At 38.9% G+C, this 23,970-nt stretch overlaps 1 protein-coding gene across 5 annotated transcripts in view; it reads right to left on the reverse strand.

The window, feature by feature from the left end:
- nfia (nuclear factor I/A) overlaps positions 1–23,970 on the reverse strand; it is a 158,384-nt gene that overhangs the window by 128,797 nt on the left and 5,617 nt on the right. The gene's annotated exons all lie outside the window — the stretch shown is intronic.

A 23,970-nucleotide genomic window follows, 5' to 3' on the forward strand; every position in this document is an offset into this window, starting at 1 on the left:
GACCGCATGGGAACCGAGCAATCCCGGTCACGCCGTGTGCAGCCGATTCACTAAAAGAATCGACTCGAAAGAGTCGTTTGGGTGAGAACCGAAGCACACTCTTCGCGTTTTGTTTAAAATGCAGCAAAAGGAGCGTAATTAATTTGGTGATCAGACGTTACCGCTCGCGCTGCGTTTCTCGTCCACCAAGTGACGCAGACTTCAATGCACGTTTGAAAACGTTTAACGTTATTAAATAAAAAGCGTCGCGTTACAAATTATCGCGGGATAAATGGCTTAACTATACAAAAGCGTTAGCAAACCCACGATAGCAAGACATAAATCAAAGCTCGTTTTTGTTCTTTACCCTCGCGTAGTCTACGTCTACCCAAACCCAATAATTGATATGCGTTATTTCTGTCCTCGTGCGTTCAACATCGTTTCAGAATATTTCGAGGCAGTCATAAGCTCCAGTGTTTTCAGCATCATCTTTCATTTCTGTGAGGCCCGTCTTCAAACTATTTCAGACCTGACGTGCGACTGGCGCGTTGCTTTACAACATGTGTCTATTAATATTTATTCTGCGATTCTGATATTCCGTGAAATATACCACACAAAACTAAACGCGAATAAATAAAAAAAAGTCCACCTGAATAACTTCAAAAGTAAGAAATGGACACTGATGGACAGGGTAGAGACTGCCAAACGCAATGTTTTGTTTCTAATCACGTGTACCGAACGTGCAAACATTAATAAGCAAACCTAGCTCGTGTAATTAGTTTGGTTGGCACTCAACAGCGATTTATTTATTAACCAGCTACTCTCGTCTGCAAGTCAATCGGGCGCCCCCTAGAAAACGGCAAGGAGCAGGCTTCATCTCAGAAAAGTGCTTCCCAGAAACACAGGACGATATTCTGAATGAAACATCAGTCGGAGAAAATAAACACTAGGATATATTTCATAAACTCAAGTATTTTAGGGGCATCGCAATTTGTGCGAGCACCGACCCGTGCAAAATAAAAATAAAAAACACCAAGGTGAGTTCAAGAGAGCTTTTGATTAACAGAACACCGCGCGCGGCGGAAACGGCAGGAAACGGGATATTAATTACGCTCGCAACTCGCAGTCACACTAACTTGCTGCAGGTGCACGTCAGTCCCTCTGGTGTTCTCGCGAGCTACTCCGCGATTGGGCCAAACGGCGAAATTCAAAGCTCACGACGCCGCCATTGGGCGGGTTGCGCGCGCGCGCGTGACGGCAAACCACTCCCGCGCGCCGCGAGACGAACTCCCTCAGACGCCCGGTTTGTCGGTAAACAGCCTCGCGGAAACGCAAATAAATGAGACCGGGGATGGAGAGCGCGCTCATCTTCGCGATATCAGCCTTGCGCTTTGCTTTGACAGCCCGACGGGAACGCCGGGGCTCGAAAAGCGCGTTGAAAAGTGTCGCCACAAACTTTGTAACCAGACTATAAAACTGACACGCTTTACAAAAAGAACAAGAGCAATTACTTTGTATTCGAGATTTCCAAATAACTTAAAACCTGTTGTCTCGCGCTTGAAGAATAAGGAAGCTACGTGCATTTTGTCAAGCTCCTGTCAATCACCAAGGCTCTCTCAGCAGCCCGTGTAAGATGCGTTTGACTTAAACATGACTTGAGAAGCGCGGTCAAATTTACGAACGCTTATGCATCATTACGGATAGAATATTTCAATTACGTAAAGAAATTCGCTTCATGAATTTGTTTTATTGAAATGCGCCCGTTTCTTAGAATGATCCTTCACGAACACGCACGCACAAAAGGCTGTTTTCTGTAAATAAAGCAAAAGAAAGCATAGCTTTCGCCGTTCCCGAAACACAAAAGCGTTCTTTTCCGCTCCTGGATAATTGACGGCTCCCAGGTGCGCGCTTGGTCCGCGGGGCCAAAAAGTTGAAATCGATTAGGCAGGTGGTGCTCGTTTAACTCCGAAACGTAGCCATTTGAATGGGAACTTTATTATTGAACGGTAACGCGTTCTCGCTTGTCAAAGTCTTGAAACGGGAGTCGCGTGGCGTCGTTAATTTATAGCACATCAGCTGCGCGTCGACCGATCGCTCACCTGTATACATGCAGCCTTTACAAAAACATAAAAGCGGCCTTGAAAATGCACGAGGATTGTTATCAATTATTAAAATGCACGGATTTTTACCGGAGATGCCAAATTAAACGTATATGAGTGAACGCGGGGTATTATTTGACACGCGGGGTTCTCCAAACGCCTAGTATGGGCCCAAAGACGCGCCGAGGGCTGGATTTAAATGACATTAAAATATTTACAATCAGAGACGAGTGCCTGCGCTTCGTTTCATTTACGTTTAAGCACTGATTTCAGCACTGATTGGCTGAACAGCGCCTATAGGCCTGACGACGATCTGTGCATTGACCAAGAAAAACTACAAAGCAAAAAAGCAATTTGGGATGCATTTCTCTAGCGTGACAAATAAATAGATTAGCGACGATTTTAACAGAAATGTACGTGAGCATATAAAAGTTTGCGCGCGGTCATCTGAACGACCCCGCTTTTGTACACGTGATTTAGGCTTAAACCTGACATTTAATTAGGCTACATCTATTCAGACTCTACAGGCCTAATTCTAAAATGAAAACGTTATTAAAAATGAAATGCATGCATGCGTGTTGCTGTCGGACACAGCTACGAATGAGCTAAAACTTCCAGGATTTATTTTCCGCCGGCCCTTTACGCAGCAAGACGAATGCTACCGAGCAAACCAATCTAGGGTCAGATGAAATAAAAATCATTACATGTATAAAATTCTAAAAAATTCGCATCATTTTGTCTCGTCTAATTGTGGCAGACATTAGAGACGCCTTTATAGCATTTTCTGCCAAGTTCTGCGAGAAGGCGCTGAATGCCAAGGCAACTGTGCCAAGGCTTTTGGAGGCAGAGTGGCAAAGACGAGGCAAAAACTGCAGTGCGTAAAGGACAACGGAGCGAACTGCAGGGATCGAAGTCTTCGAAACGAATTAGAGTTTGGGTTTTATTGTGCGCTTTCAGCTCGGTATTAAATGCGGCCGGTATCGCGGGACCCGATCAGGTAAGCGACCTAGCCCGCTCGGATGGAGTTTCTTCCTAACTTGTGTGGCGGACGTGAGTACAAATCACTTTTTATTCGTTATTAGCGCAAAAAGAAAGAAGAGGGGGGGAAAGCCGAGCAGGCTGCGTCTGGTTTTATTTGACGATCCGTTCGGGCTCGAGTCCGCGCGCGCTTGCGTGCGTGCGTGCGTGCGTGCGCGCGAGCGCGTGTGTGTGTGTGGAGAGGAAAAGTTTCATTGAACATCTCGATAGTCTTCAGGGGTAAAAAAAAAGCCATAAAACTCAGCGTTAGGTCGCCATCTAATGAAAAACTATCCTCGGTGTGACTCCGACGCAAGTAAATAAAAACGAAGCAAGTTGGCTAACGTTTTTATCTCTTTAAAAGCAGGCAATGAAAGAACAAATAAGCAAGCATTTTTTTCTTAAAATAAATCACTTGGACATTCAGGCACCTGCGAGAACTTGAACTAATGATTTCTTTAGCATACTGATGCTTATGAATTCGTTTGAATGACAACGTCCGCTCTATTTTTACGCAATTGTTAATTAAACTTTTCTTAAAAACATATCCGGAGAGCGCCAAGATCGCTTTTAAAAACGCGTAGCCTCGCGCAGTTCTCGCGGTAAAGCACGTATCTTAATTTGTATGCGAATTAATTTGTAAAGCGGCAACTCGAAATATCGACATATTTAAATGATCGCGGTTTGCATAAAGGCATTCCTGTCAAACGGATCCGTTCTATTTACGCGCCAGGTGAAAATTAACCGGCAAACAACATAATAAAAAATAAATGATAAAATAAACATACATAGGCAGTGCGTTGGTACAATGAAAGAAATACGAAGCCATAAAGAGAAAATTATTCTGATGTGGGGGAAAAAAAGTACGCTTTCACTGTAATCGTGTCTAGTGACTAATTAAAAGCTACATAAAGAGAATAAGGTATTTTTAGTTAAGTTTTTGTAGGAATTACTCCAAAAAAATTTTTTAATGCAGAACAGAACTCCTCAAAATGCCAAATAATATAAACAAAGCAGAACATAAATAATGCTGCTGCTTTAAATCCAAATGTGAAAATATTACCGTGAAAAAAAAGAAAAAATATATTAACATAATAACAACAACATCTTTATTAAACAACGCTATTATTCGTATTATTATAAAAAGATTCATAAACGTATTACCTCATGCATATAATCCCAAAACATAGTGTTATGGTAACAGTGCCATACCAATAATTAACGATTTCATTATTATTATAATGGCTCTTGTTCTAATTATTAATATCATTTAGAATATAAATGATTATTTATAATCGACTCAATGCTAATCATAAATCATTAATTCAGCCCGAAGTCTTTTCTCACAGTAACCGGTCAACCATCAAATATAGGTAGAGACTCCACCTAGAGGCTGCAATCCGAACTGAAGACAAGATTTGATATTATATCTATATATCTATATATATATATATGGGTTAGGGCTAGGGGAGTTTTTAATAGTAAACGAGTTACATTTTGTTTGGTGAAGCATAAAAAAAACGCAGAAAAGGTCGATATTTGTGGATGAATTGTATTTGAACTGCTGTATTATTTATGAGAACGCATGCGCTCGATATTCCTGTTAAGCCATGTTCAACATTGGTGTGCAAAATACACATCTGGTTTTATTAATACGCTACTGCATTAAGCTTAATGATCTGGAGTGAACTGGAGATGTGCAACTAATTCACCTTTTTTTTCCCCTGCATTCCATTAAAAGCCACAAGAGGGTGATCTTTCTATACAGAAGGGCCTTTTGACGCTCAGTTCAGCGAGAGCGCTTTGTCCATCGCTGCTGTAAAACATCACATGCACTGCAATAAAGGCAAGCTGGAAATCAAGACCGATTCCTCTCGATTATTTAAACCATTTTGGGAATGGTAAAAGCGGTTCTGTAAATGCCACCCAAGCTCGGGAGTCCCGTGCTCAAACGGGGGGCACACCTGGAGGGGCAGGGGTTTCTCAGGATGGGGGGGCAGATGAGGGGAACAGTTCTGCTTAGGCTGCCGGAGGGTAATAACATTATCCAGAGCCATAGCAGCTTGCCTTCGGGGCTTTGCCAAGCCTGGCCTTATGAATAAACAACAAGACACGACAGAGTATCTCCTTACTCTGCCTCTATTGTGCTTTTAAATAGGCCCCCAGCTTTAATACACTCTGAAAACCGACAGGTGACTGTTGAAGGAGGCCGAAACCTTTATAAAATGTATTTTAAAGCTACATTCCAGGCGACTGCTTTTTAAAATCTGGGTTATAGAGACACTTCTAATGCAAATGAATGGAGATCGTTTGTCAGCATTAAAATGCTCACTGATTCGAGATGCACAAGATGTAAATACTAAGTGTTTATATGACTTTAGAATAACATATAAATCACATAGTTCATGTATAGTGTTAATTTCTTCCTATATATATATATATATATATATATATATATATATATATATATATATATATATATATATATATAAACAGTTTACCTGTTAACATCCTTTTAATGTGAAACAAGCCACTTTAATGACCTTTGCTGTGTAAAGATATGAAAATTAAGCAATTTTATCACCATGACAACGCAGTACAGCCTAAAACAACTGTAACATGTTTACAGCTTAAATAATACACAGGTTTTAACGGAAGACTTCATGGAGTTCTGGTGAAGTAGTTTTACTAAATATCCTGCTTTTAACCTCTAAGTATTGGCCACATTTACATCCACTTAAAAGGGAAGCCCCTCAAATGCTAAAAAATATTTTTCAAAGTAAATGAAAGACAGGTTACAGGAAAATACTATTTCAAAATATTTTAATTCAATGTTACATGCCATTTCTTTGTAGTTGTGTAAATTCACTAGCATAGCAGTATCTGAGTAAAAATGTTTCTACAACTTATTTTTCAGCAGTTTTTCTTTTTTTTAATATGTACCTACTAGCATTTGAAAATTACATTTTACATTGTTTTCTTTTTAATTTTAGTGTGCATTTCAAAAGATTATGTGCTGTCATTTTTATTAGCTTAATATTAACTAATATTTTTTAATATTTTAAATGTTACTTTTTTAAATTCAGTTTTATTTTCAGTAGTTTCAGTACTGCTTCTTTATTTCAGTTAGCTGTGAACATCACACATTTCTATAAGCTTGTAATTTTCCATCTAATCCTTTTCTCACATACATTTTTAAGAATTTACACAATTTGTAAAATTGAGTGAAAATTATTTCTACACCATTTTTTTCAGTTTAACCTATTTAAATCTTTTTTTTTTAAGAAAACAGAATTTTAGTGTTATTTTTTAAACGTTTTTATTCTCAGTATTCATTTAAATTTTAGTGCATATTTTAGTAAATGATAACACTTCAGCTTTTGTATTTTTCATCAGCTTTAATTCGTACTTTGTTTTTTAGCTCAATTTCAGTTTTAGTCATTTTAGTCCTGCAACTTTCATCAACATTTATCATTTTCGTTTAAGCTCATAAGTGTAACTGTTCACCTAACAATTTACTTGTTACAAATAATTTTAAAAATAGTTTTAGTTGTCAGTAGCAACACTGCATTCCGTAAATGCCATCATTGACCTGGAATATTCCTTTAAAATCTCATGAACCATTCAAATAAACCCGTTTTAAAATTTTTTCGACCTGTCCGACTTCGGAATCAGCATTTTCTAGTTTAATCAGCGTTGAGAGAGTGTGTGTTTGTGTTTGTAAGGGTGAGACGGGGTGGGGGAGGAGTGCTGGTGCTGGTTTGGAAGCAGTGGGCTCCACCTGCTGCCACTGAGATGCCAGCGCTGGAATACGGCCAGGATTGGCCCAAGTTTTACCCCCTTCACACACACACACACACACACACACACACACACACTGGTGATGTGTGAATCAGGCCTGCGCGGCGCTCTCTCCTCATTCACAAACACAAAGCTAACAGGCACTACTCCACTCGCATTCGCTGCGTGTTGTTCGATAAATAAAGTGAGGGTTTTTTTCCCAAGCGCCACAAATACTGTGAACAATAGGACTGATGTGGTGTTTAAAGGCCTGTTTTCACTCAGACAGATTGGGCGTAGATTAATGAAGAGCGGTGCTTACGCCGGTTCTAATGAGTGCGGTGCGCTGCAGACAGAGGCCTTGATAAGACGAGAGGCAGTTGTGAGAATAAAGAGGAGTGAAAGGAGACAGATGGGCCTTACGACGGTGTGAGGAGACAGGAAACACACACATGAGGAGCCATCAAGAGTAACTCAGTGACTGTGTGTGTGTGTGTGTGTGTCTTCTGTGAATCCGCGTAGGGTTTAGTAGTAATTATAAAATGTCCTTATTTTTTGTTAGTTTTTGTAAGAGTATGTTTTAGAAATGTAATCAGCAAACTTTGAAACCTTTCAAAAGCACTGAATGGTTATCAAGGTTCCTGTGACTTTGAGTAATGAATTTCCAATCTTTTGTTTTAATACACACTGTACTGAAAGTGCAATCTCTCACCAATTGTGCAATACTGTATAGGAAAGTAAGACATAAGAAAAATAAGAATTATTTTTTAATTGGTCAAGTGAGAGTGAACACAAATAATAAATATTTTGAGTTGCAAATAAGTTTATATATATATATATATATATATATATATATATATATATATATATATATATATATATATATATATATATATATATATATATATATATATATATATACACACACGTGTCACAATCACAAGTTTTGTTTATATGTTATGTGTGTACTGTATATATTTTTCTCCATACATAAATACACACACATATTAAAAGATATTTACATGTATATATTTATATTACAAAAACATTTAATTAACATTTAAACATTTAATATAGAAACATACTTTTAAACATATACATGCATGTGTGTATATTTATATAGACAATAAATAAATAACTTTTTATTTGGAATGTGATCAATCGTTTGACAGCACTCGATACACATACAAATATAAATTCCTATGACTATTTGTGATCACTGAATAAATAATAGATATCAATAAAGAGATTGCACTCACAAAGAGCAATTTCTAGCTGATTAAATGTTTGAGAGCTCCACATAACAAAATATACATTCAATACATAATTTAAGTTCACGTTCTGTAACTAATTTAAATGATCATTTTAAAAATTGTGATATTTAAATATTTCCATAAATGGGGAACCACGAATCGCCCACCGTTTTGACACAACATTAAAAAAAATGTTTGTATGCAATATCAAAAGTTAATTACAAATGTATGTCTTATTAAGATTTAGCTTATTCGTTTTAATTACTTTTAATGCCACATTCCATGACATTTCCAGGTTTCTATGACTGCGAAAAACCTGCATTTTATTGTTTTCATCTACTGTGCAACAAAACTGTTGAAAAATATTAAATTTGAGCCACTACTCTCAACACGTAAATCAGAATCAGAATGAACAATATTGATATTATCAGCCATAAAATAAAATCTGTGCATCCCTAAACTGTATATATGGGAAAGAAATCATGCCGCACATGTCCGCCAATGTCCAGAACTCACAGAGAGTCTTTCTTGAAAACAAGCCTCCAGGCAAGTACGGTCCATATGCAAGCTGTTGCAATAGCCAGGCATATGCTGGGTATATATAACACGTTTTCACCCTCCCCCTCATTCCTTCTGTTTGATCGCGGCGCAGACCGCCAGGAGCACACCAGACCGCATGCTCACTGTTCATCGCATACGTGCGTTCATTCAGCACAGATACGGCCGCATAAAGGACGCCGACATCAATGGAGAGGATCGCGGTGAGAACGCGAAAGCATCAGGCGCGCACACAAACAGGCTCACGCACACAGACAAGCAGATGTGCGAGGCAACCTACCCACCCTAAACACTTTAAAAAACACTACGAGACACCTGACAGCTGTTCCTGGCTGGAGGGAAAAAAATAAAAAAGAAACGGAGAGGGAGCGTTTTGCAGCTCGGAGAACACAGCTGGATATGGAAACAAGTCCCTCTCCCAACATACACGCGCGCTCGGCTCTCAGCATGCAGGAACCGACAGGTGACGGAGATGAAAATTAACTACAAGGACGATCCCAAGCGAGCTTCCTTGTTACGCCATTGAAAATCCTTCCGTACACGCTCTAATAATGAAGGAGTGTAGAAATGGACTGCACCGGTTCAAGACTGGCCAATAGCTTGAGGTCTTTTTCCTTAAAATTGTTCTAATGAGGAGGGTGAAAAAAGGTGAAAAAAAACTAATGACAGTAATGTATCACCACAACAGGCATTCATGTATATGATCAGAAGGCGAAGGGAATTCTCATATGCATCCCAAATATTATATACACCTCATTTTACACCAATCCTAAATCCTTCGACACGAGCAGACTCTGTTGATCACAGCAGCATTAAGATACATGGATTACAGCCGTTAATAGTTGCAAGGTTGAACAAATGAACGAAAATGTCTTTCGCGATAATACAGATGGAATGTAAAGGCACAATAGACGCAATTGAGAGAGCATGAAAATCTCCTATGAGAACCTGCAGTGTTATCAACCACGCAGACAACAGGTAAAAGCAGTTATGATCACCGTTTTCCGTATTCGTGGAGTAAATATTTTTAAAAATATTGTAAAAAAATATTGCACTCATAAAACATTTCTAATGCGTTTGGCCAGTCGGCGTACACGGCGTCACTGATATTTCAGACCCTACTCTGAAGCAGGAGGTAAATTAGGTTAAAGTTCCAGCTAACTAAATAAACTAACATTCCTAGTTCCTGTGGCGAGAACGCACCAAAAATAGCGGGAAATTCCATCAATAGTTCTACTTGACAACGAACGGTTGTTTTGATACGACCGGACTCTTGCTGTATTGCACGAGAGCATAAAAAAAAAAAAAGCACGTAACAAATGACGTGAGGATGACCTAACTTTCAACTTGACTCCCAGCTTAAGCTGTGGACACGGCGCCAACGAGATGTCGTCCGTCATTTCGATAAGGCGCATGAAAAGACTCCTCAGTCAATGATTTTGGAGAGTAACGCAGCTGATGCGCGATCATTAGGCTTTCATGTGTACGATCAGAGGTGTGTGGCAGTGCCAGGCCTATTGTGCCCATCTGCGGCAGACAGAGACAGACAGGCCGTTCGGGGGCCTCTCCTGCGGTGTGACTAACTCATGACGACAGTGCCAGGGATGAAGAGGGCCCCGGCCCTGCCAAGGGAGCCACTGCTGCTTGCCTCCACTCAAGGCAGCCTTTGTTGTGGCTTCACTATCTTCCCACAACATACGCTTCTATCAAACCCACACTGGCAATATCCTACTGAAAAAAAAAAAAAAAGAGAAACGTGAAATCCGCTTTTCGCAGCTATGTGTGTAATGTCTTCATTTGCCATGTGGATCTGTCTATCTCTATTTACTGGAGGAGAGGGATTTATTTCTGTTTGATATGTGTGGTTCATACTGTAAAGTACTAATACGGTGAGAGCGGGAAATGGGTGAAAAAGGATAGGGATGCTTTCTGGCGAACTTACGTGAGGGGGGAGCACCACATTTTAAAGGATTGAGTCCGAATATGTAATTGAGAAAAAAAAACAAAAAACAATAAACCTGAATGCTATGTGTGACGTAAAGAAAAAAAATAAATCAAAAAAATAATAATTTATATTATATATATATATATATATATATATATATATATATGTGTGTGTGTGTGTGTGTGTGTGTGTGTGTGTGTAAATTGTGTGTGTTCGTGTGTTTTACAATTCAAGCCTTTGTATGTTTATTTTGATTTTTTTTTTGGCTCAAATCATAAGAAATTATATGCATCACAAATCACACATTTTGTGTGTGTAGATACAGTACATATGTGACGCTGGACCACAAAACCAGTCAAAATTGATTTTTATTCATCATTTGAAAGCTGAATAAATAAGCGTTCCACTGATGTATGGTTTGTAAGGACAGTATTTGGATGAGATACAACCGTTTGAAAATCTGGAATCTGAATCTAAAAAAAAAAAAAAAAAAAAAATCATTTAAATATTGAGGAAATCCCCTTTAAATTTGTCCAAATTAAGTTGTTAGAACCGCATATTACTAATCAAATATTAAGTGTTAATATATTTATGGTACGAAATTATCTTCATGGAACATGCTCTTTAATATCCTTATCACAAATACATAAAAAAATGAACACTATTGGAAATCATATTGATTATCAGTATATATTCCTTTTTGCATAGCTGATGAGAGGTATATATTGATCTTTAACAACACTACAATGTTAACAATTATTAAATTCTACAATTTCACTTATTGTATTTTAAATAATAATAATAATAATAATAATAATTATTATTATTATTATTATTATTATTATTATTATTATTATTATAAAACAAACAAACATCTATAGATGTTATTCCATTTCTAAAAATCTATATCTGGAATCATAAAGGTGCTGGAAAGGCTTTGACTTCTGTTTTAGTGCAATGTCTCCCTCTATTGGTAAATTATGGCAATTGCACTAAAATGGTGCAATTGAATCTTACTAATAATATTTTCTTAAGGCATGCAAAACACAGTTATTGTGCAAAAGAAAAAAAGCTATTAAATTTCAATATTAAACTACAACAAACTTTAAACTCTCCCTACTTTTTTCTGGTTCTACTTCAAACTATTCCTTAGGTCAAGACGGGATTGAGAGGCTTCCAGAATAAATCCCACAGATTACACTCTCAGAAACCGCTTTGAACGCAGAAGCTCTATGTTCTGAGAACAGATGTTCATATATAAGGAGGCATTCCAGTCTAATTTTAAAACAAAGTATACGTACAGTTTTCTCCTTCTCTCTCCCTTACCTTTTGTTTGAATTGTTAGATATATACACAACACAAATTTTCACTACAACATAGTCAGAGCAGAGATCATATTTAAACGTGATCTAAGTACCTTTAAGTTTATCCACACCACTTTTGATTGTTATCTGAGGCTTCCTGAAGAGCAGGTAAATAAATGAGGGGCCTTGCCAGAGCAGGGGTAAAAACCTACAAAGACTTTGGATGAAGGATACAGGTGGAGAATTGGGACAACATCATTTACATCATTTACTTCACCCAGCTCAGAGGAGCAACAGGGTGCGTCTGTCTCCACATCTCAAACCAGTCTCTTAGGTGAGGTTTCGTACTCTTCTCTGGTAGGAGTCCAGCAAAAGCTTAAATATAATATATGTATATAATATATAAATATAATATGTATCAAAGCATCTGTAGAAGAAGCTAAGCTGCCTCAGACAAACTGGGAAGATATATCTCTAAATGTTTTGAAAAATAATTTAATTAATATTGAACCACATTTGTTTATATCATATTAAAAGATAAATTAATATATATAACAATAAATATTATATTATATATAATAGTAAATAAAATGAAAACAATGAAAAATTCATAAATATAAGAATATTATATCAAAATAAGATAGACGTCTTAAGTTAAATACAAAATATGGCCTATATGATAGGTGATGCTTTAAATAATAATAAAAAAACAAATATAAAAACAAAATAAATATTTTTCTGAAGTCAGACACTTACATTTGCATAAATTAGCTAACAAAATACTGTCTGCCCTAACAAATTAAATGGTTAATTTGGAAATATTACATGTATTTTAAATATGTAAAAACATTAAAAAACACATCAAAATTGAACAATTCTAAAATAATAATATCTAATGGAAAAATTTCTAACAACATAAAATAATAACTGCTATAGTCACGATGAAATAATGACTTATGTCACAAGCTCATCGACCCCGAGGTACAAAATATGAACTATATGAAAAAGGATGCTACAGCTGAAGTAAAAAATATACACACTGTACACCTTGCAGAATGTGCTAAATGTTCAGTATTTTACCAAATAAGTTTGCATGCTCTTGATTATTTAATACTGTGTTTTTACCTGAATGATACACAGCTGTTTGTTTGTTTGTTTGTTTAGTGATAGCTTTTCATTTATCTCTTGTTTGGCCTGCTGTTAAACTGCTGTACTTCAGAACAATCCTTCAGATCCCACAAATTCCTTGGTTTTCCTGCATTTTTAACCCTTTCCTGTATGATTTTGGGATCCAACTTTTCACACTGAGGACAACCGAAGGACTTGTATGCATTTATTACAGAAGGTTAAAATGCTCACTGATGCTCCAGAAAGAAAAACAATGCATTAAGCGCCAGGGGGTGAAAACTTCCGAACACAATCAAAATGTGTACATTTTTCTAAATTTGCCTAAATATCATATTTCTTTTCTTTTTAGTACTGCCACTCAGAAGCTACAGAACATACATACATGTTTCCCAAAAGACGAAACAAATAAAATTTATCCCCCGATCTTCAAATTCAAAAGGTTTTGTATCCCCCGGCTCTTAATGCATCGTGTTTCCTTCTGGAGCATCAGTGAGTGTTTGAACCTTCTGCATGAGTCCTTCAGGTGTCCTCAGTGTGAGACGATGAATCTCAAAATCATACAGTCACTGTTGGAAAGGGTTCAAATACACAAAATGCTGGAAAACTAAAGAGGTTATGGTGCCTGAAAGGTTTTTCTGAAGAACAGCAGGCGGTTTAACTGTTCAGGACAAACAAGTGACTCATAAACCATTATCACTAAAACTAAAAAAAAAAAACACAGGTATGGATCATTCAACTAACAACATAGTATTAAGTATCAAGGAGATGTAAACTTCTGAATTTCAATTTTATGAGAAATATCTTATTGTGGAAAAAAATAACATGCATTTTGTACGATCCCTCTTATTTTGGTAAAATTAACATTTAGCATATTCTGCACGGTGTATGTAAACTTTTGAGTTTTGACAACTATTTATTTACAATTATACACAGTACTAGAATATGAAAATAAATTAATATTAGAATCAGGGCTGGTTTTGTTTACACAATCTGTGTACTTTGTGTATTTATTATGTGTATATAGATATACACACACACATGCAGAATATATTTAGGAATCTATATGCATGCATTTATATATATATATATATATATATATATATATATATATAAAAAATATATTCATATAATTTAATCCATAAACATAATATATTTTCCAAAATATATACAAGCATGTATGTGTATTTATATTAATAATAAATTTAGACAGTACACACTCATGCATTATGTGCACAAAAACTTTTATTTTGGATGCGATTAAATCGCAATTTATCATTTGAAAGCGCTAATTATAATATAATGTATAGCGCCTTCAACGAGTCATTTTGTTTTTTGTCTACTGGAAATTTAGCAAGTGTCTTTAGTATTTGACTGGCTATGACTGACAGCAAGATTCAAAGAAACAGGATTCATGACACACAACCTGCTAAAACCAAACGCGAGTTGGACTGTATACTGCAGGAGCAAAGTGTGACGGCACAACAACACGAGGATCTAAACTCAAGGGAGCGAAGGTGACGGGCCAGGCAGACCACACAGAACTTGGACAAATTAGAGAGGAATTCCAAAGGAAGTGTTTAGTTTTCAGCTTCACTTTCAATAAAGCTGACGCACTGCGTGTGCGTTTGATTGCTCCCTCCACCCGTTCCCTGTACACGCATACGCTCCGTCTCTTGCTCTGTCTGCTACCTGAGCCCTCTCCGTATCTAATTTTCTTCATTGCAGCATTAAATGGATGTGCCCTCTCGAAGGAGTGGGTCAGCACTTATTTCCGCACAAGTTAATGAAAAGCACATGGCTCGGGTCCTGTTTTAGTAAACCTCCTCCTCCCTCTGGTTCATCCATCTCTTGCCAAACTTACTCTTGCTCTCGATGGATGATGAACCGAGCTCAACCCTGAAGGCAGCAGACTAAAGAAAACACGAAACTGCCTGAATCCAGAGGCCGATGCCAAGTGAAAGAATATGTATCACTGGCCGTCTACATCGCTGTCAGTCCCTACTAAGACAGCATCACCCCCAATAGACAAAGACCAAACTGAAGAAAGCGTAATACCAAATATGACATCTACAGTCTCCTTCTAGGGTGCAGCAACATTTACTGCCGCTTCAATAGAAATTGCGCAATTCAAAGTTTTGCGCTAGTTTTGTACAGTAGTGAACGCAGGTCAAACACTGACACGGAAGAGAAGAAATTGTTGAATAAAACAATTATTTTTGTTTCCTTTGCACACAAAAAGTATTCCTGTAGAACCACTGATGTCACACGGACTATTTTACCGTGGTAGTTGCGTTGCTGTCTATGCATTGAAAGAAATCTCTCGGATTTAATCGAAAAAATCTTAATTTGTGTTCTGAAGATGAACAGAGGTTTTACGGGTTTGGAACAACATGAGGGTGAGCAATTAATGAATTTTCATTTTTGGGCAAACCTTCCCTTTAAGTGAAGATCACAGTGGAAAAAAAAACATAACCCTAAATATGCCATCCCAGTACAATCACATTTACTGTACATGTCAGTGAAAATTTTGTAACTTCAATTGCAATTGCGCAAATGTGTTACGGTTTACAGTGCAGGTGTCAGGTAAATTCACTGCACCATCTAATAAAATGTTGCTTGGTTTGTAATGGACTTTGGTGTGAGCTGTGCTTTATGAATTGCTGCATAACTGACCATTATATATAGGTTTTTTTTGCATGCGAAACCTAGTCTATAATTGCCTTTACAGTTAAAATATATTAATTTAACTTGCAAATACGCATTCTCTATCAGCCCTTTTGTTAAAGCTAAAATAGCTAATTTTAATGACACCATTGTTCACTAAACATACTCCTGATTTGAATGTAATCTTAACCAACAATTCTGGACTTGCTCAACTACAAACATCTGCCACCTGATGACCTGACTTGTCTCAAAATCTACTTTGATTACTTCCGATGATCTACTAATGCTACAAATCAAAGCGAGGAGGACATTAAATGAGTCCTAGTCCCAGCTGGCACTGAATCCGTCCCCGGCGAGAGTAGGCATGTACGAAGGCAGGCAAAAGAGGCCAAGTGTATATCTGGAGGAGTTATGACAGGGCCAGGGAACCGGTGAAGGATGTGGCACATCTGACTACAGCTCCAGCACCATCTGTCAGCCTGGCAAAATCACTCATAAGCAGGTTACAGCTACGGCCTCCTGCAAGCCCTCGCTGCCTCTTATCTACACGCTAAGTGACCCGGCAGAGGGCAGAGTGGGTATGGAAGGACATGCATGAATCATGATGCACGGTGTTGCGGAGACCACCTTCAGATGCAAGGGGCTAGAAGAGTCCACCAACACAAGGAGGGGACATTAAAGGGTAAAAACAGCAGTATTCTGGTAATCAGTCCTTTTTGCATGGTACAACTATACACAGCTTGTAAAGTGAAGTTAAACTGAAAAAAACTATTAAGAATAATTACATGAATAAATACAATTCTATAAATCGCAAAATCAACCAAATAAATAAAGTGCAACATATCAAGATCCAGTAGTGGTGCTAAAGTGCATTAAAAAAAAAATACATGCGTGTTTGGGTTGAGTTAGTTTGTATGTGTGTTGGTTGATATTGGGACAGCTGGAGCCAATGGGCCATGGGAATACACTCATCATGAATATTCAGGCCCAGCCTCTGGAAGAAACAGCCGCCAGAGTGATGTCACATGTTCTAACAGTTGTGCGAGGCCACTTTCTGGGTCTGCTGGAGAACTGCATATCAAAAAGAGAGGGAAGTGACGGAGATGTATACTTGCTATGTTCCTCTATTTTATTCACACGTATTTTTCTGAAACTGATCAAAAGCACTTCTTCCAGCTACTTAATATGCTCCACTTCCCCACCTAGCTTTAACAGGAGACACAACATGCATAACATAGCTTGTAAATTAAACTGAGAATATAAAAAAATCTATTTGATTATATACTTCATCATATGAATCCGCACATCCTTAAATTAAATGCATCAGGATAGAGTTAACTTCCCTTTCCTTCCATAATCTTTTCCACGCATCTCTATCGTGTTCGGGGAATGTTGTACTGCGAGCCCTAAAGCGAGTTCCCAAACACTATTTCAGGGTTAAATAAAGTTCCAAAAACAACTTTTTCCTTAAATATTACAACTGCACCGTTCGCTCCTATTACCGATGGGAATAAAGACAAATCCTCATTTGGCTGACCAGATGTTCCAGCAGCCAGCAACAACTGTCTGCGAAACCTGCCGTTCCTCAAGAGATGCACAAAGATCACAGATGCATCATCTGTTCTCAACAACAGGACAACAATAGCATATTTTTAAATACTCAGAATGAGCTTTCATCTAAAACGAAGAATTAAAATGGCATCCGGGGGTAGCAATTTATTGACAATATAAAAATAAAAGCTTAATGCAAAAAGAACTTCATCAGTAGTGAAAATACATTTTTTTGGTGTATGTAAAAAATGGAAAAACGTCAGATTGTGTTTATTTGTACAGTGAATTCAGCTCAGTTTTATTTTCCAGTTTTCTTCATGGTGTCCGAGTCATCAAAGTGATGCAATCCAAATCTGTTTCAGGAAACTTTTGTGTCATGGAAGTGATGTAGAGTGCAAAAGCAGATGGGATAGATTAATTAGCCAATGTATGTTTAAGAAGAAAGGTATTTATTTGCGTGAGTGGCCAGAGGCCGGAATTAAAAGACCGAAAAAGAAATAAGGGACAGGCTAGTCTTTTTTGGGAGGGATCTCGATGAAACCGGCGTTTTCACAAGCTAGGAGCTATCAAGTTGCAACTTAAAGTGGTTTCAGGGAAATCATAAATAAATAAGAATAAAACAGGCAATCTAGAGCAGAGGAAAGCTCTTTGTTTACTGGCTGCTCAGGGGACCTGAAACGGACCCTCCGAATAAATAAATACAACCGCTACAGGAAGTTCAGCTGCTTCCCCTCAGGTCCAGTTTAGTTTTATTAGCTACAGTCCTGTAAAGATACTAAACAATGACTGGCTCCCCTCCTTTCTCTCTCAGTCCTGCACGTGTACTTGCCCCACCGCATGCTCCAATACACCGTTACCCCGCTCGATGCAAGCCTGTAGAAATCATAAACATCCCCTCTCTGAAGAGATCTTCCAGACATACTTTCTCCAGGTGCACCTCAGACAACAGCCAACTAATCAGTACTGGAGCACTGCAGAAGTGTTATTACCTTCCCAAAAAGCAGTGAAGTGTGGGCAGACCTTGAATTAGTGGTTCACCCAAAACATACAATTCTGTCATCGTTTACTCGCACTCACATCAGTCCAAACCAGAAGACCCAGACCAAGCTTCCAAAAAATGAGAAAAACAAAAGCGTTAAAATACCAGCCCGATCACACGGCAATTTGTACATACGTTACAAGGTGACTAATTCGTACAACCTCAAAAATACAAATTCATGATTTTTTGTTGAACCTATGAGTGAAGTTGTACGAATTCGTACAGACTAGCCACTACGTAAAATATGCACAAATAGGTTGTGTGTATTTTAATAGCGTTGTATAAATGAGCTTAAAGGTTTTACCTATACCACTTATTATATTAATACAATGTTCAATAATGTCTCCGTGTACCTTGAATGTGGAAACAGGGAGAGGAACAAGAGGAGGACAGGTGTGTCAGTGCACCGGTGCCTTTTGAAGGAGGGCACTGGGTGAACAGCTTGCTCTCAGCAGGGGTCCTACAGAAGGAGCAGGTGAAAAGCTATCCCCCTGCACCTCTTTTACAGTGTCTACCTGACACCGTATTGAGCGAGGGGGAGAGGAGAAGAGGAAATCAGCCGATGGAGTCGTGAGCGAAGACGCCATCTGGCAAAGGTTTCGGTGGCAAAACGTGAAAGAAGCCGTGCCACAGAAAGGTCACGTAATAATGATGCCACTATCCTAAAGGATAAGGGGCTCAGACATACATATGTATGACGGTTAAACTTGAGAAAGAAGAGAAAAGACAAACAATATTCTCTCTGGAAGTTTCAGGAAACTGTAAATGAACTATTGTTCTCGTATGTACAACGGGCAAAGTTCATTTATGCACCAGTAGGGGGTACCAAATGCCACAGCATGAAACATTCATATTTACGGACGACAAGGCCCAGACCACACAAATTAGCTCTGGCCAGAGCGAGCAACCGCTCAACCAGAGATCTCCAGCTGGACTGGACACAGGTCCAGACTGTCATTTACAGGCCCAATAAGCTTCACTGGCTCTCACGTTTCATTGCTCTATTATTTAACAAACCTTTTCATTCTTCTCAAACGTTTCTTCATATGTTAGCACAAGTCCCAGTAACACAGAGTTGAGATGTTGGTTTAAAACGTACAGACAGAGAGGCCCATTTACCCCCCACCCCCACCCCCCACTTTCTGTTGGGACACCTAATCTGGTTCATTAATGCTCCCAGTCGACCATCAGGGCCAGTCTCCCACAGATAGCTCAGATTTCAGCCCGCTCGACAGTGGTGCACCTGTGCCATCACCTGCTCTGCACACATTTAGTGCCATTTTACCAGTATCTCAAGAAGTTACTACTTAAAGGGTATTTTACCCTCTTATTGTAGGATGAAAAGAAACTGACCATTTAAAGGTGAAAAACATGCAGCCAAAATAGTTATAAAAATTTCAGCCAAAATATTTCAAAGGCCTTGTTTTAAGGGCCTAGAAATGAATCGTGATTTCAATCTCACTAGTAGGAGAGAATTGCTGAATTGCTAACTGTGTCCCTGGAATCAGTTTGCCACAAACCAGAATTTTCGTCCCATTTAAGGGGCTTGGGGGGGGTTTTGGAAATTGATCCCGCATTTAACCGAGGGATTGCAACGGTAGGCTTGTGATGAAGGTTTTGTAGCAAGCACAAGAATTGCTAACTGCAGCTCTGGTTATATATATGGGTAAAGTATTCCGAGTCAACGAGTACGAGAGCAAAAGAAGAGGATCTTTGTCAGGGGAAGCACATTTAGACACGGGAAGATGGAAACAATTAGAGTTAAATGGGACCTGAGTGTGCCAGCGGATGGCTTGGATTTGCAGTAAGGAGGATTCCGGCTGGGCGAACTGATTGCAAGAGGATGTCTCCACTTAGAAAGGCAACGCCCTCACCTTCTCCCGACCACACCGCAACATTTAGGCTCTGGGATAGAGGGTCTGGCTGCCACCCAAGAGCCAGAGGATCGCTGATGGGTCTACACTGCTGCTTTACCCATTCATTTTTTTTTTTTTTTATAAGTAGATTATACTAAATTCTGCGAATGGAAAACTTGTTAGTAAGTACGGCAGTTAAAGAAAAGGATGTAATCTGTGTGGCCCGTTTATCCATACTTTTTTTTTTTATTTTAATTATAACAATACATGAAAGACTTACACATATATACTTGGCAAGCTCAAACTCAGTGTGAATGTGCACAAAATGATACCTAGGAAGGTCCAACCAGGTCCAGTCCAAATGCTGCGCTTATGAGTGCCATAACTTCAGCATATTCCAGCTCTCGCCCCTGTGCCCTCCAGCGTGGCCCTTGCCAGACAGCAGGAGGACAGCCGGCCCTTCGCTGGCTTGTCCCTGCCAGCATCCCTGGGCCGCAGAGGGGGCGACAGAGTTCCTGGATGCATCAGGGCTACAGATGTGCTGCCAGCTTTGCCAGGGGTCACCTTGGAGAGGCCCGTGGCAGCTTGTCCCCTGGCTCCAGCTGGCTCCCACTTTAATCTGCCCAGAGAGGGGGAGAGCAAGACATCCAGGCAGGAATACAGCATCTCGTACAGGATAACTCATGCGGATACCGCGTTAGGTCTATCCCGTTTGCTTTAGAGCTTAAATGCAAAATGGCGTAAACCTAGATGAGACTCTTGCGTCCTGTAGGAGGGATGCTGGCCTCCAGAGATGCCCCCACCAGCTGTTAAGCCTCCCCAGAGTCATGAGGTCAGCAGCACCCCCTGTTGGCAGCATGTGTAACATGGCGACAGGCTCAGGGGGGGTGTCATGAGGTGCCCTGCACAGGGCAGACATAAGTAATGGGGCCTCCCTGCTAGGAAGGCACAGCTCTGAATCAATTTAATTAGATGGGCGGAGCAGGATGAGTAGAATAAAATACACCGGGTCTCAGGGTTTTTTTTCAAATGCAGACCAATATCATGATTGCTATATTTATTTTTTTACCTAAAACTCAATATAAAAATATGAAAGGGATGTCTTTGTAACTTTGCAACCTCTAATTCATTCCACCCTTGAAAATCGCAGGTGGACAGTGGTCGAACTGGTAGACTACGTGCAAGTGGCACATCTCTGACCTTATGAAAGTAGGCCAATTCTCTCATTATCTGGCAACAACCGATGTTTCACAGAGGCGATTGCAGTGGTGGTCTTATCATATTTAATCTCCTGATTTCAGTGACATCTGTCTCTCTCTCACATGAAGTCACACACTCTGTCCTCTGTATGTCCGGTCTCCATCAGCATCGTCACCCAACACTCATATTTGATCATTTGCTGGTCAGTAATCTCGCCTAATCCAGGCAGACACTTTTAATGAATTAAGTGGCAATCTAGATTTTATTTTTTAGTAATCATCCACTCATCTGATTGATTGTAAAATCAGACTCTACATCAGATAGATGAGTTTCCTAACATGTCCTAATTAAACTAGGACACATGTGAGCTACAGAACTACAAAAAAGTAAAAAAAAACAAATAAAGCAAAACAAAACAAATGCAGTTTTAGGCTGAATTTTGTGCATGAGTCTAAGGCCAAAATGCCCTCATGTGTCACTTTTATGTAACAGAATGAATCTCATTGAAATATATAAAACACCAAAACAAAACGTATTTACTCAAAATAAGATTAATAAATTTAAATTAAAAGGTGCACACACTTTAAGCAACACCTTTCCAAAAAAAATTCATTCAAATACATAAAATGGATGTACAGTTTAAATGTTTAACAAATTAATGTGATACTTTGCAGTTGTCAAATATTTGTGGAATTTTTCATGTATCAAGTAAAAAGAAAAAGTAAAACCTCTTTACAAGTACCACTTGAAATGATCAAATGCAATGCAATTAATTTATTTTCAAGTTACTTTTCAGCATGAATGCCAGTACTATAAATGGCAATGTCAGGTACATGTTGACTTATTTCAATTGTAAGCACTGTGACTTACCCAGTTAAAGGTGTGCTACAGCAGCAAGGAACTATGCTCATAAATCAAATAATTGAATGTTTGGAGATCACTTTGTCAGATATTTTGGAGCAGGTGAGTAGGGTGGTGCTGTTGGAGACTAGAAGGGATAATAGCTCTGGCCAAGATCCAGTGATACCAGTGAAGCCCCGCACCCACAAATATTACCCATGTTCCCCCTTTCAATTGGCGACTTACACCTTTTTTTGGCAGCAAAACGGTGGGTGGCTGGAGACCAAGAGAAAGGCTATGGAGAAAAAAAAATCAGTTCTCACCCCCCCTAACACACACACATACACACAGATACAGACGCAAAAATACCCCTCCAAATACCAGATGGTGTTTTTGGAATCTGTTTCCTTTTTTTCATGACCAAAAAAAAGACAACTCCCAAGAAACACGCATTCTGCATACTTGGGTACAGATCCATACAACCACCGTTGCGTTCACGGAAAGACGAGTATCAAGTGAGACATGACAGCGAAAACTTTGTAAACAAACTGATGATTGCGGCTTGGCGAACACGAAAACAGACGAGCAGAAAAAAAGTGCGTCAATCTGCAAAGATGAGAGCGTTTGGTTAAGGCCATAATTGGTAGATGAATGGCTGAGTGCCATGGCACGATCCATACCTGGTTTAGAAACTCCTCAAAAAGACATCCTGAAGAGCTGATATCAGCCTTTCTGCACCATTACATCAAGCCTGTAAAGAGTATGGAAGTATATGGAAAAAGTACTGAAGATCTTAGAGCTGCACTGAAAAAGAACCTTTCAGTGAATTGTTCTCGTTAAAAAAACTATTTTTGGTTCATCAAAGAACTCTGTTTTAACTGTTTTAAAGTAACCATTCTTTTATTCCCTGAAGAACCTTTTAATAATCAGTTCTTAAAATAAAAGTATTGGGTTCCTCAAAGAACCTTTTAGCAAACAGTTTTTAAAAGAACCATTCTTGATTCCATAAAGATCCTTTCATTGAACAGTTCTTCAAAAATCCCTTCAGCAAACATAGCTTATGATTTGCTAAATTATTTTTTGCTGAAGAGTCATCAAAATAACCATTTTTGGTTTTTCAAAGATCCCCTCAGCAAACAGTTTTTAAAAGAACCATTTTTTCTTAAAAATGTAAAAAAAATTCTCCACTTCTTTTTGTGGAATGGAAAGATTCCATTGATGCAGGTCCTTCAGGGAACCTTGCATACAAATAAAGAAATTTTATTTTTAAGAGTGAAAATAATCATCTGAAGGGAGAATCTTCACTTTTATAGCCCCAAACAAGACAAGAAAAAGGCACCAGACTGGCCCAAAGACCCAGCTGTCTTGGCCAGTAGCCACGGATCTCCAGGGAGCGAAAGAGAGAGGGGCAGATAGAGAGCGAGAGAGTACGAGAAAAGTGAGGGACTTGGGCGAAAGAGCGACAGAGACGGGGAGGGGGGCTGCCCTGCCAAGAGTGGCGTTCCACACAGAGCCATGCCAGGAATAGAAAGGGGTCCTTTTTCTCACATAGCGACCCCTAACCCCCACTAGACAGCAGGGATTTCACACGCATCTCTTCCACACAATTGATCCTTTCATTCCACAGCATAGACACACAGAGACAGGCTTACATTGAAAAGAGGGGGAGGTAGGGAAGGTATAAGTGAGACAACGGGACGAATCGTCTCACAAACAGCTTTGATAGCATCAGGTCAAATATAGACGAACGCGGGCAC

This window comes from Puntigrus tetrazona, chromosome 22, assembly GCF_018831695.1.
Source record: "Puntigrus tetrazona isolate hp1 chromosome 22, ASM1883169v1, whole genome shotgun sequence".
NCBI lineage: Eukaryota > Metazoa > Chordata > Actinopteri > Cypriniformes > Cyprinidae > Puntigrus > Puntigrus tetrazona.